Raw genomic sequence first — 19,094 nt, 5'->3', positions numbered from 1 at the left:
GGAGTGTCACGTGCGAGATGAGTCACCACAGAATACGAAGGTTGAAGGCGGTATTTGTCTCACCGGGGAGCTTGCAGTTGCATTTTCAACTGGGTCAAAAAAGGGCAAGAAAGAAATGTCTCTTTTGGGGGAGTGAGAGTTTGGGAGAAAACTGTTTCCCACCTTATCCTTTCCGTCCTAGGATTCCTTCTACCCCCAGAGCGCGTCCTCTCCGGCTGTAGACTTCCTTTTCCCTTTCTCCCCAGTGGCTCCTCAAACCTCCTCACCTGCGGAACCCGCCCTCACCTTTGTTCCCAGGCGCCCAGCCCCCGCCTCGGCAACCTTTCGCCGCCCAGGCTCGCTCTCCACCCAGCTCCCTGCATCCCGGCCTTCGCTGTGCTTCCTCAGGTGCGCTTCCTCTCGAATCGGCCCTTCTTGTCCCCTCGCCGCTGGCCCCGACCCTGCCCCACTCCAGCTGTCCAGCGCAACTACGTTTCTGCTTCCCTGCGCCACCTGTTCTCCTGGCCTCCCCCCACCCCGCCCCGCCCCGCGATTCCTCTGGATGTTCACTCCTTCCCCAGCTGTGCCACTCTTGGCGGCGGCCGGGGGTGCGCGCAGACACCTAGCCAGCGGGGCTTCCGCAGGCGAATCAGGCGGGCGGCGGGGACAGCCCGGGGCGAGTGGGGGAGGCGGGCGGCGAGGGCGGAGTGGTCTCACTCTAACCCGGGAGTGACGGGCCCCTTCTGGCCCGCCTCCCGAGCTCTCGGATAGGTGAAGCCGCCCTCTGGTCCGCCCACCTCCCTCCCTGTGCTACCTCCGATTGGCCCGGGTGCGGGTTGGGCCGCTCGGCCTTGGCGCTGCCCTCGGGAAGGCAGCAGGGGCGGTTGAGAAGTGAAGTCTTGGCCGGAGTTTGCTTCTTACCAGGAAATCCGCGGCGGCGGCGGCGGCGGCGGCGGCGATTCCTGGCGGAGCGGAGCCGGGTAGGCTCTCCGCTCCCTCAGCGGGCCGCGGAGAGCGGGAGCTGGTGCCGAGCAGCGGCGCCAGGAGCCCGTGCGCGGCCCGGGCAGCCGCGCTTTCCCAGTGAGTAACTTTGCCCTGCCCGCCTCGCTGCGCGCCCTCTCGCTGGCTGCGGGCAGCCGCCTCAGGTGCGGGCGTCATCTGGGTGTGGGGCAGCGCCGCGCCCCGGGAGGCGGCCGGAGCGGCGCCACAGCTCGCCCCGGAGCCTTGGTCCTTCGCGACTGTCTTCACTCGCCCGGGCTGCGGGGCTGGCGTGGACTCGGGTGTGGGGCTGGTCCAGGAGGGAGAGTCGGCGCCCGGTGCCCGCCGCCTGCAGGCGCCCGGGAGGCGGGCGGCCTCCGGTTGTTAGCGTTTGCTGGTTCCGGCCACCGTGGTGCAGATCTTGGCGTCGTTTGCTTCTTAAGGGAAGGGAGAGGTGGGGTGAGTGTTTAAATTTCCTCTGTGTGTGTGTGGTGTCGGCAATGAGAGTGGCACTAGCTGCCTTTATCGGGTTTTGTTCCTCTGGAAAGGGATGGGCAGAGATCATTCCCTCCGCCCCAGCCTGTTGCCTGTGAATTCTCACCTTTCTCTTTAGGCTGGAGAGGGTGGGAGAGAGATTTGACATCTTCCAGGGGGTAATTTAAAAATATGAATCTTGATTTGGAAGCAGTTGCACACAAAGCATCATTCAGGAAATACATCACTCGCTTTTCAAAGCTTTATGCCACGTTTTAAACAAGGACTTTTGACTCATGTAGTGTTTCTTCTAGTATTTCAGTTTACGTTAAGTTTATGAATCCAGACGTTCGTTTGTACGAGGAGCTAAAGTACACTTATGCATGGGCTTTGCTGTGTATATTATGCTTTTTAAAATCACAGAAATCAGAAACAAAGTTGAGTGAAAAGCGGTGGCGGTGCAGGAGGAGGAACACTTGTGAGCTCCAGCTTATTGGAACTGCCTTTAAGAATTTCACATTCTTGCGGCAATAGTACTTACTTGTAAATTGGCCTTCTTCCCAGGACAGGTTTTGATATTTCTTTTGCATGTACTTCGATGCAGCACTAATGAAGTTGGATCTCAGTAGATCAATTTTATTTACTTTGCTAGATTTGATTCCCACCCCCACACCTCTTTAGAAAATGGACTTTGGCAGGTAAAGAAGGAAGCGGGAATCTGGTATCCTTTTTGGCTTGTCAAAGCTTTGTTGAGCCATGAATAACAAAGTTTTGGCTTTTTAGCTTGTCCAAGTCCCACATGTGAGTTTTCCCATGGGGTAAAAGTAGGCCAAATGAGAACCAAAGTAGAATAACATCACTTTTAATTCGGCCCACTTGTGTGTTACATTCTCCATATATCTTGTTTCTCTCATCAACTTTGAAATTTTTTCATTATTCATTTAGCCACTGATAAAGTACCTACTGCATGCCAGCCATTGATGGCGGGGGTTGCTTCTTGCCCAGTTTTCTCATTTGGAAACTGATCCATGCCTTTATCCCACTAGTTACCCTGAAGTAATTTGAACTTAGGGAGCATTTCTGCCTGGAGACCTGTAAGAATAGGTGTTACGTAGGCACTTAGTCTTCAGATTGGTTTGGGATTTCGTACATTGTAGGCACGTAGCACGCAGGCCACTTAAAAATAAATGTATGTGTCTTTGGGCTGTTGTATTACGAGCTTTGCATATGGGCTTGTCTGGCCGAAGGACCCAGTGTCCGAGGTGGAGGTAGTAGTCAGGGACATGTATTATTCATTTCAGAACACTTGGCACCTTTTCTTGCTTACATTGGGCACTAAAATATTTACTGAATTGACTTGAACAGAAAAATGAAGGATTTTTTATACCAGATTAAGAAATTTGGACTTTATCCAGTCAGTGATACTGAGCTGCTAATTTTAAGCAGGAGAATGTCATGATAACGGGTAAGCATTCCAGAAAGATATCTGCAGCGTCTGGAGGATGGTGGGCTTCCAGATGGGCGATATGGAGACTAAGTTGGAGGCTGTTCTAATGGAGGGGATAAGTGCTCAGGGATTCTCTATTCAGATTACCTGGGGTGGAATCAGGCTCTGTCATACACTGAAACCTCTTTGTTCCTTAGGTTTGTCATCTCAGAGTTTGGGGGATAGAACTTGAAAAAACATGTCTATTACTTAGAATAGTGATTGCCAGATAGTAAGGACTTAGTAAATGCTAGTGTGCTGGCAGTGGAAGGAGAAATGACGTGGTGTTTAAGAGGTATGACTAGGAGGCTGGACTAGATAAGTGACTGGTTAGGCTTAAGGAGGGAAGGATGAATCCTGGGTTGTTTGACTTCAGGCATTGATTGACATGTACTGGGTAAGCTGGCTGTGAAATTAAAACGGGTCAAATTCTAATTCTATTACTTACCCTTGGAATAACTATCCTGACAGAACTTTGATTTCCTAACATTTAGGAAATGATCGTCGTACCTGTTGAGTAGGGTTTGAGGAATTATGCATGTAATGCCTTTGGCAGGGTACCTAGCACATTCCAAGTGCTCAGTAAATATTAGTTGTTCCTTTAGATGATGACATTAATGAGCTAGTGGAATGTTGGAGGATATGAGAAGGAGCAGTTAAAAACAATTGATGGTAGAGGTGTAGAAGGGAAGATAAGTTCAGTTTTGGACTAATCTAAGGATGCTAAATGGATGGTTGAGAGATCCATGATGCAGTTGTTGGATAGTTGTGTCTCACAGGAGCTAGGAAAGAATAGAAAAGAAAAAGAGTTCACAGAAAGGCTTTATGGGTATGGTAAGCTTTATGAGAGATTTAGAGGAAAGGGAGGGTGAAGGGGTTCACAGTGGAGCGATATCAGAAGTGTTGACATTGAATATTAGGCATTTCTATCCTTAAAATATATTTTGGCCACCATCAAAGAAAGGAGGACTCCAGGCTCTTGTAATCTGGTTGGCTCTTTGGCCTTCTTCCCCTCTTCTTTCTTTCCTTTACAATTGCCACCCGATATCTTTAAATTGTATTATGAGGAACTATTTAACTTTCCTTCCTGCTTACAGGGCTAGAGTTCACAGGCCCACCTTCCTCTATCCAAATGCATCTAGGTTTTTAAAAAAGAATCACAGGTCTCATTTCATAGGTTCTCCTCTATTTAGGAAGCAGTGTTGTTTGAAAAAGTAATATATATGTATCTTGCATGTAGAATTAGAAGACTGGGGCAGGCCTACCTAAATTGACCCTGTAGGAGGGCCAGAGAGTCTTACAAAACACATCCCTTTTAGCTTTCCTGGCGTCTGTTTCTTTTCCTCAGAAAATACAAAGCAGTAGGAAAATCTGTGGTTAATAAGTTATTTTGTTTGGTTGGATTCAGAAAAGGTGGCTATTTTGTGTATTAGCCTTCTAAGAAGTTATTAAGAGGAATTTTTTGGCCAGGTGCAGTGACTCACGCTTGTAATTCTAGCACTTTGGGAGGCTGAGGCGGGCGATCACGAGGTCAGGAGTTCAAGACCAGCCTGGCCAACACAGTGAAACCCTGTCTCTACTAAAAATACGAAAATTAGCTGGGCGTGGTGGCAGGTGCCTGTAATCCCAGCTACTCAGGAGGCTGAGGCAGGAGAAATCGCTTGAACCCAGGAGCTAGAGGTTGCAGTGAGCTGAGATTGCACCACTGTGCTCCAGCCTGGGTGACAGATCTAGACTCCGTCTCAAAAAAGGAATTTTTTAACAAGCAAGTGCTCATGACATTACAATAATAAATTGTCCTCTAGTTAGTATGCTTTTAAAGAAGCAGGTGTGGTAGGTTCTATCCTTTAGAATGTATGCTTCCTAGAGCTGGGATCCTATCTATTTTGCTAACTGCAGAATCCGTAAGTACTTAAACAAATATTAATGTATTGTAAACCAAAAATAAAATTCTAAGCTTTCCCCTCTCCCCAGCCATCTGAATGGACTTCCTCCTCATCCAGAGGTCTTTTAAAATTTAACCTGAGAGACAGTTTCAGGCCATGATTGGGAAGTGGAGGTCGGACATGACTTGTTATACCTCTCTGACATTAACATTAACATAGACTTTAAGTCCGATAAGAAACGTTTTACTACCACCTACCTGAAGGCTTCCTCTGAAAGTAAGAACTTGGGTCTCCACAATCCTTTGTCTTAACCCAGACATTCCTTTCTGTTGATCCCAGGGCTTTAGACAAACTCAACCGACTGTCAACCAGAAAATGTTTAAATTTACCTATGGCTTGGAATGGCACTCCCCGCTACCCCCCCAACCCCCCACCCCATCCCCGACCCCCTGCAATTGTCCCACCTTTCTGGACCAAACCAATGTATTTCTTAAAATTTTTTGATTGATGTCTCATGCCTCCCTAAAATGTATAAAACCAAGCTGCACCCCTACCATCTTGGGCACATGTTCTTAGGACCTCCTGAAGGCTGTGTCATGGGCCATGGTCACTCAGGTTTGGCTCACGATAAATCTCTTCAAATATGTTGCAGAGTTTGACTCTTTTTGTTGACAGCATGCATTAATGAACAAATTGGATCCAAATTGGCTTTGATCTGGCTTGGCTCACAGACTTCTCCAAATCTTTGAAACAGTCATTGGTCAGAGGGAAAGCAAAAGAGAATTGATCCAGTGAGGAAGCTTGAACTGTTTCCTGTTCTTATAGGAATATAGAAGAACTGCAACATTGATGGCTTATGATTAAACTATTTTATAGAGATAAAGCTTTGTTCAGAGGTAAACTGACAATAGCCGCATCATAAATTTGTCCTCTGTTGGTTATTTGCAAAGCACCGGGGCAGAGCCTCTGAAGTCTCGATAAAGATAGCTGGAGAGATAGGAACAGAACTGTTGTGGAGGATAGGATGCAAGCATAGCTTATACGTTTAATCTTTCCAGCCTGGAGATTTATGAATGATAATTTTGACAGTCATTTTCCCTCAGTGGAGAAATTATGCAGGGAAAAATTATTTTTTCTTAAAAAATCAGGCTGAGCAGGAGAAATGAGGAATAGAAACAAATGCAGAAAATAGGCAATAGACAAGTAACATACCATAAAACAATCATTGTGTGTCTGCTTTAAAAGCATACCACCTTCATATGTAAAACAAATGAGGGTTTAATTTTTTCTTTCTTGAAGAGTAATCTTAGAATTATTTTAAATAACAGATTGCTCTAAAGTATGTAATAGGGCCCGGTGTAAAAAGTGTTGATAGCCAAGTTTCGAGGACCTATATCTTATGTGTAAAATAAGATGTATTTGGCTGTATTAAAGCTTCTGTGATGTTGTGAAATATATATATGGTCTTTATCCCTGTTTCCTGGCATACAACTCTCAAATTCCTTGGAATCTGCAAAGCGCTAAGTGTCTTTGTATGCTGATGAGTTGACTGAACAGCTGGCAGCCCCTAGGTAGCTTCAGGATGGGCCCTGGGCACTGGAAAGGCTGGATTAAAGGGTTAGGACTGTCAGCCCCACCACCACCCTCCAGGGAGGGCAGAGGAGCTGAAGGGTAAGCTGATCACCAATGGCCAATGATTTAACCAACCATACCTATGTTATGAAGTCTTCATAAAAGGCCCAAGAGGACAGGGTTCAGAGAGCTTCTGGACAGCTGATCACATGGAGGTTCCTGGAGGGTAACACGCCCCAGGGAGGGCATGGACGCTCCGCACCCCTTCCCCGTACCTCGCCCTGTGCATCTCTTCATCTATATCCTTTGTAATATCTTTTATAATAAACTGGTAAACTTAAGTAAGTGTATCCCTGAGTTCTGTGAGCTGCTCTGGCAAGTTAATTGAACCCAAAGAGGGGTTATGGGAACCCCAAATTGAGGCCAGTCAGTTAGAATTTTCTGAGGCCTGCACTTGCGACTGGTGTCTGGTGGAGAGGGGAGCGGTCTTGGAGACTGAGCCCTCAGCTTTGGGATCTGAGGTTATCTCCAGGTCAGAATTGAATTGAACTAGAGGACACCCAGCTGGTGTCCACTGCTTTGTGTATTGGGGTGTGGGGGGGAACCCACATTTGGACATAGAAGTATTCTGTGTTGATGACTGTTGTGTTGAATAAGAGAATAGAAAAAAACACTCCTGAGTGTGTTTTTATTTCCTCTCAGTTTCCAAGGCTCTGTTGTCTATTACTTTGTTTTATAGATAAAAGTAAGGTAAGTCTGGGAAATATTTATACCTGCCACCCCCTTCCCCGTTGGGATTTCGGCTGCTAATCTTAAAGACTTAATCGTTTATGAGAACCCTTATCATTTAGACAAATAAATAATTACTGAACCCATAAATTGGAGACCTTTACTTAAATCTTATTTCAGTTTTGTGACTTTTTCTTCTTTAGCTGCCCAATGGGTTCTTCCTGCCTACTGCCCAGATAGAGCCAATTTATCAAGGCAGGGGAATTGCAATAGAGAAAGAGTTTTTACACACATAGATCTTGCTGAACAGAAGACTGGAATTTTATTATTACCCAGATCAGCCTACCTGAGCATTTGGGGGCTATTTTCAAAGGTAGTCTGGGGGAAGGGGTGGGAGTGGCTAGGCAATGGGTGCTTGCTGCTGATTGGTTGGGGGCACAATCATAGGGGTGTGGGAAATGGTACTCCTATGCTCTGAGTGGCTTCTGGGTGAGGCCACAGGAGTGGTCAGTGGGTCCAACCAAAAAACCTGAACAGATATCTCAAAAGGCCAATCTTAGTTTCTCCAGTAGTGATGTTATCTGAGGGAGTAATTGGGCAAGTTGCATATCCTGTGACCTCTGGAATAGTGGCTGGCAATTGTTTATGTCTATACCTTAGCTGAATTCAGGTTCCTCTGTTGCCTAGCTTCGTGGTCCCTCATTAGCTTTACAAAGGTGGTTGAATTTTGGGGAAGAGCGGTTACCATTTAAACTATAAACTAAATTTCTCCCAAAATTAGCTTGGTTTAAGCCCAGGAATAATTAAGGGCAGCTTGAAAGCTAAAGGCAAGAAGAGAATTGGCTAAGATCTCCCCACTGCTATGTTTTCACTGATATAATTTTTGCAAAGGCAGTTTTACTTCTATCTGATTTTTAACATTTGAACTTTGACTTTCAGTTTAGTTGTATTTAACAAGTACCTAAGAAGTGCTGGGCTTGGGTGGCACACAAAAGATTGTCTCTGCCCTTGTAGTATTTAAAATCTTAAAAGACATTCATTCGAGTAGTTAATCATTTGCAGCCGGGTGACCTTTGCTTAGCCTGTATTTTTATTTTTTTATTTTTATTTTTTTGAGACTGCGTCTCGCTCTGTCACCCAGGCTGGAGTGCAGTGGCGCAATCTCGGCTCACGGCAACCTCTACCTCCCAGGTTCAAGTGATTCTCCTGCCTCAGCCTCCCCAATAGCTGGGATTACAAGCACCTGCCACCACACCCAGATAATTTTTGTATTTTTAGTAGAGATGGTGTTTCATCATGTTGGCCTGGTGTCGAACTCCTTACCTCAGGTGATTTGCATGTCTTGGCCTCCCAGAGTGCTGGGATTACAGGCATGAGCCACCACGCCCGGCCTGCTTCCACTGTGTCTGAACATTCATTTGGCATCTTGTCGTTTCCCTAAATTTTCCATGTTAGAAATCTTAAAACTTACATATCCTGTAGTTGGACCTCCGTCTCTTCTCGTATCTTTGCAGCTCTCTCAATACCCACACTTTCTATTAGAGTGCCCCCTCCCCCTCACAGCAACAGTGTGCCAGTCCTTCTGTTCCACCTCACCCTCCCCTCCCTGCTGCAGGGACACCTTTTGGCCTTGCAGAGCGTCTCTATCCAGTTTGGAAGCCCATGGTTAAACACCTGGAATATGCTTCCCACTGGCACCTTTGCCTCCCTTGGACTTGTCTTTTGTGTTGTACCTGCCAGATAACGCCCCTGTTCAGATTAACTCTGCTTCTGTCTCCACATTGCTTTGGTATCACCAATTAAATGGCTGGTCCTCAATGCAGGGAAATGTCCCTCAACCCCCTACCCCCATACCCTTCAGTCAATTTGTAAACGTTTGTTTAGCTCCTACTGAGTGCTCTGACACTGAGCCAAGGATGCTGTGGTATCCTCATGGAGTTTACAATCTAGAGGCGATTCAAGATAATATTCTGCATATATTGGGTTAAATAAAATATTAAAAATAATTCGACCAGGCATGGTGGCTCACTTTGGGTGGCCAAGGCAGCAGAATCACTCGAGCTTAGGATTTTGAGCCTAGCCTGGGCAACATGGCGAAACCTGTCTCTATAAAAAATTAGCTGGGTGTGGTGTCATATGCCTGTGACCCCAGCTACTGGGGAGGCTAAGGTGGGAGGATCACCTGAGCCCAGGAGGTTGAGGCTGCAGTGAGCTGTGATTGTGCCACTGCACTCCAGCCTGGGCAACAAGAGTGAGACTCTGTCTCAAAATGATAATAATTCATTCACTTGTTTCTTTTCATTTTTTAAACATAGCTACTGGTACGTTTGAAATGACACATGTGGCTCAAGTGATCTTTCTGTTGGATGATGCTGGCATAGGGTGTTTGGGTTATGAGAAGGGAAACTGCCCTAGTCTCTGCAAAGTGGGGTATCACTGAAGACTTCCTGAAGAAGTTGTCCTTAAACAGATATCTGGCTGAGTAGGTGTTACACAGGTAAACCCTCAGAGGAGGCAGTCAGAGGTGGATGGCACTTTGAGGGAGGGGGAGGAGGTGGATGAGAGAGAGCTGGGACCATGGCAGGGGCTGAGGCCAGGGAGGTAGGCCATGGCCTGATCATATGGGTCTTGTTAGCCCCAATGAGGGTTTTGTTCTTCATCACTCGTGATTTATTCCAAAACCTCATCATTACAAACCCTTTTATCCAACTCCACCTCTTCTATATAGTCTGCAGATAATCTGGTTATTTCATGGAGGAAATGAGATGATCTGCTGTGATTTCTCTAGGACTTTTCTGTCTCTCCCTTTCCGAACTTTACCTACTTAAGTCTCAGATCTGTTTTTCCAAATGTGCCTGTTATCTCTTCAAGTCTCCTTCAGGAGCGGCTTTATCAATTAACTCCCTTCTTTTCTATGTTTAATCTCTTTCTCCCTGCTTTCTTTTTCACACCAGCCTATAAATATGCTCCAATCTTTAACCTTGTAAAACAAACACAGTTCCATTGACCCCACATTCTTCTCTAATTATTGTTCTTAAAGCATAACATTTTTAAAATTCCATATTTTAAAGCAGTGTGTTCAAAATATATGTCATCAATATGAAATTGTAAATGTGATTTGACATTCTTTTTTCCCATATTAAGTACTGAAATCTAGTGAAATGGTTTGCACTTAGACAGTATATCTCAGTTTGGATGCTGAATTTTCAGTGGTTGAAGTAAAATAAATTTTACCAAAATTATGAATATTTAACAGAATAATATTTTACATTGCTTCAGCTTTTTATTGTGGCAACCACATAAAATTTACTATCATAACCATTTTTAAGTGTACACTGTTAAATATATTCACATTACAGTGCAACGGATCTCCAAAACTTTTTCATCTTATGAAACTGAAGCTCTGTACCCATTAAACAACTTCCCATTTCCTCCTCTCCCCAGTCCCTGGTAACCACTCTTCTACTTTTTAGAATTTGAGTACTTTAGATACCGCATGTAAATGAAATCATACAATATATGTCTTTTTTTGTGTGACTTGCTTATTTCACTTAGGATGATGACCTCAAGGTTCATCCATGTTGTAGCATGTGACAGAATTTCCTTCCTTTGTAAAGCTGAATAATATTCCATTGTATACATATACCACATTTTGTTTATCTGTCGGTAGACATTTGGGTTCCTTCTACCTCTTGGCTATTGCTCATAGTGCTGCCATAAGCATGAGTGTGCAGATGTCTCTTTGAGACCCTGCTTTGAATTCTTTTGGATGTATACCCAGAAGTGGGATTATTAGATCATATGGTAGTCGAACTTTTTGAGGAACCTCCATACGGTTTTTCATTGCGGTTGCACTTGTTTTACAATCTCACTGTCAGTGCAGAAGGATTCCAGTTTCTCTACATGCTCTATGTTCTCACCAACACTTGTTCTTTTCTGTTTTAATAGTAGCCATATTAATGGGTATGAGGTGATATCTCGTGGTTTTGATTTGCATTTTCCTGGGATTAGTGATGCTGAACTTCTTATGTGCTTGTTGGCCATTTCTGTATCGTTTTTGGAGAAATGTCTGTTCACATCCTTGGCCTGTTTTTTTTGTTCTTATTGTTGAGATGTAGGAGTACCTCACATATTCTGGATATTAACCCCTTATCAGATACGATTTGCAAATATTTTCTCCTTTTCATTCTGTTGATGTGTCCTTTGATGTGCAAAAGTTTTTAATTTTAATGTAGTCCCATTTGTCTATTTGCCTGTGCTTTTAGTGTCATATCCAAGAAATCCTTGCCAAATCCAGTGTCATGAAGCGTTTCCAGTATGTTTTCTTCTAGGAGTTTTATAGTTTCAAGTTTTACATTTAGGTTTTTAGTCCATTTTGAGGCAATTTTTGAATATGGTGTAAGATAAGGAAGGGTCCAAACAAAATATTTTGAGCATATTGCTGAGACCCTGCTTATAGCAAAGAGAGAGAAAGGTCTGAAATACATGGAATAGTTTTAAGTTGGGAGAATTGATGTCGCTTATTGGGCTAGAATACAGTTTTCAGCTGCTTCATAGTATATTCTAGTGTGAATTTCTCTGTTGTTTTTATTTCTTATAGTTGCAAGATACCAATTTGGAAACAGTCAATAGTCTGGGTTTAGCTGAAGCTGAAATATAAAATTGGTAGGGAGAGGCCAGGTATCACAGTGCATGTGGTTGTATCCTGTGCCTCTGCTACTAAATATGTCAAGCATTTGATCAGCAGTAGCAGTGCATGACCTTTTAAGACCACTATGCGAAGGCTATTTAATAGATTTCAAGTGTCCATAGCAATTAGTTCCCACATGAAATATTTATTAATCTCATGGATTTCTCAGTTTCAGGCTTTGTGCTTTTATTATAGATGAGATGTATTAATTGATACTTCAATAGACTAATTTTAGATTTTGCTAAAAATAGACATAATTCTATTTTGGGACACTGACCTATTCTTTTTCCGGTATATGTAGTACATTTATTAGCACATTTGAATTTCTTTTCTGTTTTTAATGGAGTATGATAACATTAAGAAACCATTCAGGATTTATTTTGAGAGTCTGGATTTTTTTCAATGGTATAGTACCTATTTTTTGAAAAGATTAAAAACTTTTAATGAATCCCTTTTGCAGAATGTAGAAGGATGGTAAAATCTTGAGTACTGTTATTAAACATCAGTCAACTTTCAACTAATTTATGTTGTATTAACTTTTTTCCTATAAAATGATTACCTGTAACACAGTTGCTCTGCATGATTTTAGTCTTTCTAAATGTGATAGTGACTATATTTTCTCTTTCTACAGTTTGGGTTCACCTGAAAGTTGGTGCTGGAGGAAAGCAAACCATTATGTAGTTCTTAAGTTGTTTATTTATAATATAACTTTCTTTGTCTTCAAAAAGAATCACTCTGGGCCAGGCGCAGTGGCTCACGCCTGTAAACCCAGCACGTTGGGAAGCCAAAGCAGGCAGATCACCTGAGGTCAGGAGTTCGAGACCAGCCTGGCCAACATATAATGAAACTCTGTCTCTACTAGAAAATACAAAAATTAGGTGGGCATGGTGATGCACGCCTGTAGTTCCAGCTACTTGGGAAGCTGAGGCAGGAGAACTGCTTGAATCCGGGAGGCGGAGATTGCAGTGAGCCAAGATCGTGCCACTCTACTCCAGCCTGGGCAACAGAGCGAGACTCCATCTCTTAAAAAAAAAAAAAAATCACTGTTGGTTATTTGAACCTTTTGAAAAGAAAATGATTCTGTTAATGAAAAACAGGCCAGGCGCAGTGGCTTATGCCTGTAATCCCAGAACTTTGGGAGGCTGAGGCAGGTGAATTACATGAGGCCAGGAGTTCAAGACAAGCCTGGTCAAAATGGCAAAACCCCGTCACAAAAATTAGCTGGGCATGGTGGTGGTACACATCTATAGTCCCAGCTACTCTGGAGGCTGAGGCAAGAGAATCGCTTGAACCTGGGAGGCAGAGGTTGCAGTGAGCCAAGATCGTACCACTGCACTCCAGCCTGGGTGACAGAGCAAGACTTTGGCCCCCCACCAAAACAAAACAAAACAAAACAAAACAAAAAACTCAAAGAAATTGCTCTCTGAGTACACTAGGATTTATGGAAGGATATCTTTCTGGACAATAAAGCTTAATATTCTTAAAAGTAATACTTTAAATTTAATTTAAAATTTAGCAATATCTCAATTTTAAAGAATGTTTTTCTGTTTGGTTACTCTTGGGGATTAAGCAGCACATCTGTTTGATTTACCTTATTGTATACATTATAAACTACATGAAGATATAAGGGATACATGTTGATTTTCTTTTTTAAAATCGCAGTGTATATTTTTAAAATTAATACATGCTTAATGTAGAAAATGCAGGAAATCATAAACTATGCAAAGAGAATAAACATTACTAATCCCACCAGTTATAATTCTTTTAAAATAATATTTTCCAACAAATATTTGAATGCCTATTCTGTGCTGTGTACCATTCTAGATATTTGGGATAGAAAAGTGAATTATAGAAGTTCTTGTTCTCAGAAATCTAGTCTAGATTATAATTTCAGTATGATTACTCTATTTTGATAACATATTTAGATGACAAAAGCATAGAGTTGTGACAAGGCAAAATAAAAATTTATTAGAAGTTACGAGTAAAGAATAGTTTCAAGCAAACATAAATTTTAGCCTTTTCATGACTGCAGGTCCTAAGATAACTGAATACATATATGTCTTCTTTTCCCACTGGGTGTTTATTGAATGCCTGTTATGTGCCTGGCACTGTTCTACATGGTGAGACTATAGCAATGAGCAAGACAGGTGTGATCTCTGTTCTCATGGAGTTTACATGCTGTGGGGCAGGAAGAGAAACAACAGCAAATAGGTAAGCAATTAATGGAGTGGATAATGATGGATGCTAGGAGGAAAATTAGATGATGTGATTAAATCTCAATGGTCTGTTATGCTGGTTACTAGAATCTACAGCTGGTCTCCAGGTTTCCTTTTAGCTATTTGTCTCTTCACCACGGAAATTTAACTAATAATGCCCAAAGGAATCAAATGGTGTCATCTTTGCTTCCTGCCCTTTTGTACCCTCTCCTGGAGGTTTCCCAGTCAGTGAAATGGTTAAATAGTGAAAACTGGAAATAATTAAGAGTCAAAACAAGGCATATAGAAAATTATTTCTCAGATAATTTGGACTTTCAGGAAGCTAGGAGTTTGTTGAGTTTTTACAAACTTGAGTTTGTACCTGCCAGTATTTCAACAGTGCTTTATGTTTGTATGTTCTCAATTAAGAAAAACAAAACCCTACCAGTTATTAGGAGTCTGAAAAAGAGTAAATAATTCTATCACTCTTTGTGGAATTTGCAGTTTTATTTTGAAGTTTTTCACGCCTTGTTTAAAAACTGTCATCTGTGTTACCTTATAAAGAACTCTTGGTTTGTAACCGAGCTTATTAGACAGTCTTTAAAATTGGTGTGTAAGACTTTAGTGCCCTGCTTTCTTTGGTACATAAGAACTTGGAGTGTGACCCATGACTCATCAGTTGACGTTGTGGTGCGTTTTTAGAAACCAGGAATGCCATAGTAGATTTCCCTTAAGCAGCAGTAGAGGAAGTAAATACAAGAAAACACAAATTTGTCTATTTCTGTGCTGGTGTGATTACAGCTGAATGTTAAATTGATTCTTAGAAATGTATTATAACACTGGACATTTCAATAAGCTTGAATAGAATATGTGTAAACAATGTGTCTTGCAAAAAGATTCTTAAATGTAGCAATAATTTACATTTCTCCCATTTTTATGATAGGAAATAACTTTGCAGATAAATGTGATAATTAATATTTAGATTTGTGTTTTACTTATTTACTTTTGAAACAGAAATGAAGCAGTAAAGAAAAAGCATTGTCTTGGGCATGCAACTTCATTTTTAGTGCTCCATAAAATTGTTCTTATTTTTGATGTGAAGATCTTGTTTCTGTACTTTGCTTTTTAATCATGTATATAAGAACCAGTCTTGACTGCTTTCTAATTTCTGCTTTATTTCTTTTTGTGCATGCTCCCTTGCTCCTGCCATAAATATACTTCCATACACATGAAAGTGTATGTGTTCAGATGGATACTTCATGAAAAACAAGCCTGAGGTGAGCTCTTCACCCCAGCTACCTGGTTCGCCTAGAGTTGACTGCTGTTAGTTTTTTTGTATATCCTTCCAGGCATATTTTGTGTGTATAAACTCATGTGTCTGTCTATATATTAATACATAGATATTTTAAAACTCATACTGTTCTGTACCTTGATTTAAAATAGTGCAAAATTTGTTTTACTTTGCTAATTTTTTTGAAATTTAACTTGATCACCTTTCGTTTGCTGATCCCACCTTAATTAATGTAACCTTAAGGAAAACAGAGGTCTTCTTTGTTGGATATAATTGTGAACAAAATTATTATTTGAGCCTTTTTTTTTTTTTTGAGCTTTTCTCTTTTTTTTTTTTTTTCGCTATAAATCATGACCTTGTTACTTAATCCTTTTTCAAGGGAATGCTGAACACAATAAAAATTAATCTGGGCATCTTCATGATAACTTAAAATAGGATATTTACTAGGTGGCCTTGGTCTAGCAAATATAGCACAACCATGAAATAAAACATATTTGGTACACTAATTCTGCTAAAAAGCTTGATTATTAGGGAATTTTGTAGTACAAGTTGTGCTTAATTAAAAATTATTTGTTTAACACATCTGTTTGCTAATTGGAAATGTCTTTGTGCATTTTACAGTGTTCATCAAGTCTGCAGATTGTCCCTTTACAGTTTTAATATTTGTAGTGGACACTCTTAGAATAGCTTTCATTTTGAGGATTGTCAGGTGCATCCATTTTGTTTTTCTGAAAAGGGTTGTGGGAGAGGTGGTCTTTTCCTTGAGTTCAATTAGAATATGATGTTAGATCTAGAGGGGAAAAAAAGGTAAATTGTTTTCAGTAATTTATGAGTATTGCCATAGAAAGTTTTAATATTTTCAGTGTTACATTGCTTTTCTTTCTGTGGTGAAATATAAGTGGACAGAATTGTGCAACTGCCAATATTAATCATTGTAATAACTGCCATTTGCGTGACTGCTCTGTGGCTTATCTCTGAGCTAGGAACTTTAAGTTTCATTCAGTAGTTAATTGTCATAGTAACCCTGTAAGGTCGATATTTTTCATTTAAGGACTGGAGCTCAGAAAGTTTCAGAGGTAATATACAATTTGGACAAGATAATATGGTTACCTATGATTGGAAACCAGACTTCTTTGATCTAAAAGCTGTCTTACTCTTTACTGTACTAGGGTTATATGAAAAGTTAAAGTTTTGATAGAATCATAATTGTTTTCTTTCTTCTTGCTGAAAAGGACTTTAAAGATCATTTTAGTTCATGCCACATAGCTGGCCAATGAAGAGATAGGTTCTAAGAGTAAATGGCCACAGTCATGTTCTTGGACTCATAATGAGATGATTTTTCAATAGAAACTCAGTGGAATTGTTTTGTTTTAATGCAGTTGAATGATTTTGTAGAAACCCTGGTTTCAGTTTTAAAGGGAAAAGCCTGTTGCTTGCATTATCTATCACTGTCCACCTGTCTGTCAGCCTGTCTGCCATTCATCTCTCTATTAAACCTAGAGAAAGGAATAGTTACATTCTTTATATACTGCTTCAACTTCTTCGTTGTTTAATTTGGGTTAGTAGTCTTCAAGCTTACGTAGTGAAATATTTGGAAGGGTAAGGGGGTTAAAGAGTAATTGGTTCTTTGTTGCAGAGACTGGACCCGGAAAAAGCATATAATTACCCTGACTTTTGTAATGGGCTATTAGCAAGAACTCTAATTTTATCAAACCCTTCTTGTAATACTTATCTAGTGAGATATTTACCTACATGGTTCTGTGTATTCATTTTGTATGTCGTTTTCTTCAGAAAAGATCTGTTTTTCCCCCATTAAAATTCAGTAGGTCAGCAGCAAAAGGCAGGGCAAAAAAAAAAAAAAAAAAAAAATTAAATAGAAATAACTTAATAATAATACAATTCCATAGGAAATGGCAATTTAGGAGCAAGCATAAGAAAAGGGGTTGCAACAAAAAAAAGACTAACATCTTTGTTTCAACCCTTTGAGCCATAGATTTCTTTCTTTCTTTTTTAATTTGTGGAATAGTAGAATTTTTTACTTTTTATATTATAAAATAATTAAATGGTAGAACATTTGGTAATAGATATTCATAGGAAATCTGGAAAAACAGATAAGAGTAAGAAAAAAAGTGTGTAATCTCTTGTACCATATATATATTATATCTCCATGGTTTGCTCTTGCTCCCATTTCTAGTTGTTGGGCACTCTTCTAATCTGCGGTGAAACTTATGGTGGACTAAATTTGTGATGCTCTTTGGAGTGTCAAAGGACTTCCACTAAATCCCTCCTTATTCTTATTCTTTACCCTCTGTTTCTTTGATCACCCATAGTGTGCTCGATAGCTGAGGAGCCATTTGCACGGAGTGCACTGCTGACTCTGCCCATTGTGTGGATCTGCTAGCCATGCCTGCTCTCCTCATCTGAGAGGGTACCATAGCATAGCATGGAAAGAGTGTGGTTCATTTTATACTGTGATTTTTGAGACGGAGTCTCGCTCTGTCGCCCAGGCTGGAGTGCAGTGGCGCAGTCTCGGCTCACTGCAAGCTCCGCCTCCCGGGTTCACGCCATTCTCCTACCTCAGCCTCCTGAGTACCTGGGAGCCCGCCACCACGCCCGGTTAGTTTTTTGTATTTTTAGTAGAGACGGGGTTTCACCGTGTTAGCCAGGATGGTCTTGATCTCCTGACCTTGTAATCCACTGGCCTCGGCCTCCCAACATGCTGGGATTACAGGTGTGAGCCACCATGCCCGGCCTTTTTTTTTTTTTTTTTTAAAGGAAGGAAAACATTTCAGAAAAACAGCAAAACAAATTGGTGCATTGCAGAGTGGTATGAATAAGATAGGCATGTGTTAAAATGGTAGTTGGACATCTCCTTTTTGGTGGAATACATAATAGTCATTTTTTCACCAATTTGAAGTTTGTCATTGTAAGCTACAATGACATTAAGGAGTCAGGAAGCATTTCTTAAAATTTTGTGCCCCATTGTTGACATTTGTGTAGAAGAAAAGTCAACAGTAACTATGTAGGGATTGGCTGCCCCTTGACAGGTAAGAGACTGCATAAAAAATGGGATCTGACCATGAAACTGTTTATCTATTCAGGCACCGCTAGTGGCTTCCCTAAGTGGCTATTGTTACTATTTCTTTGTCATCAGTAGATGTCTGTTTACTGATGTGGACTGTCACCTGCTGAGTTCTATAATGGCATCGATTATGTAAGCATACTGTATTGAAAAATATCATAATATATCCAAGAGTGATTTGCTTGTTTCTGGGACAGTTGTGCTGCTTTTACAAGCTAATTCAGAATGTGCGATTGTACCAAGGTGTGTTTTTGTTTTTATTTTAAGGAATGGCATCAGATGCCATTCTTGGTCCCCCCAGAACTTAATTAGAGGACATAGTTCCAAGATGGAGTTATGTTAGAAAAGGTGACTAAATATTTTAGTATAGCAAATGAGAATTAGATTTTAAAGAGAGACATTGACAGTGTTCTTTTTTAACAAATATCTTTCAATTTATATTATTGATCTAAATTGTAGGTTAAGTGAGCCATAAATTGTTGGTATTATTAAGTAGTAAGAGATAAACAGAAAGAAAAGTTAGTATTTTGATACCAGTTTCCTAAGCAACAGTGCTAATATTTGACAGCATAATTATTTCATGAGGCATTGAATGAAAGTGTAGTTTAAATCATGTGACTTCTTGAAAGTAGAAAAAAGTTTAAAGTTATATATAAAATTTATAATATTGTAATTTCTCTTAATGTTGCCCTATATCTTATGTACCTCAATTATTTTTGTGCTGTATCTTAC

General features: G+C 41.0%; 1 protein-coding gene across 6 annotated transcripts in view; it reads left to right on the top strand.

Moving 5' to 3' along the window:
• The first annotated feature begins 766 nt into the window (after positions 1 to 766).
• LNX2 (ligand of numb-protein X 2) overlaps positions 767 to 19,094 on the top strand; it is a 75,594-nt gene continuing 57,266 nt past the window's right edge. For 2 of the 6 annotated variants that reach the window (XM_522642.8, XM_063792014.1), the window contains exon 1: positions 767 to 1,059. The gene's annotated coding sequence lies outside the window, so the exon portion shown is untranslated. Of the gene's footprint in view, positions 1,060 to 1,089; positions 1,417 to 1,458; positions 14,006 to 15,224; positions 15,267 to 19,094 lie in introns of those variants that run through there. The other 4 variants (XM_016925107.4, XM_016925106.4, XM_063792015.1 and 1 more) reach the window with 4 other exon arrangements.

The sequence above is a fragment of the Pan troglodytes genome, chromosome 14, assembly GCF_028858775.2.
Source record: "Pan troglodytes isolate AG18354 chromosome 14, NHGRI_mPanTro3-v2.0_pri, whole genome shotgun sequence".
Taxonomy (NCBI): Eukaryota; Metazoa; Chordata; class Mammalia; order Primates; family Hominidae; genus Pan; species Pan troglodytes.
The sequence above is the reverse complement of the archived record's forward strand: the minus strand, read 5'-3'. Positions and strand labels throughout refer to the sequence as shown.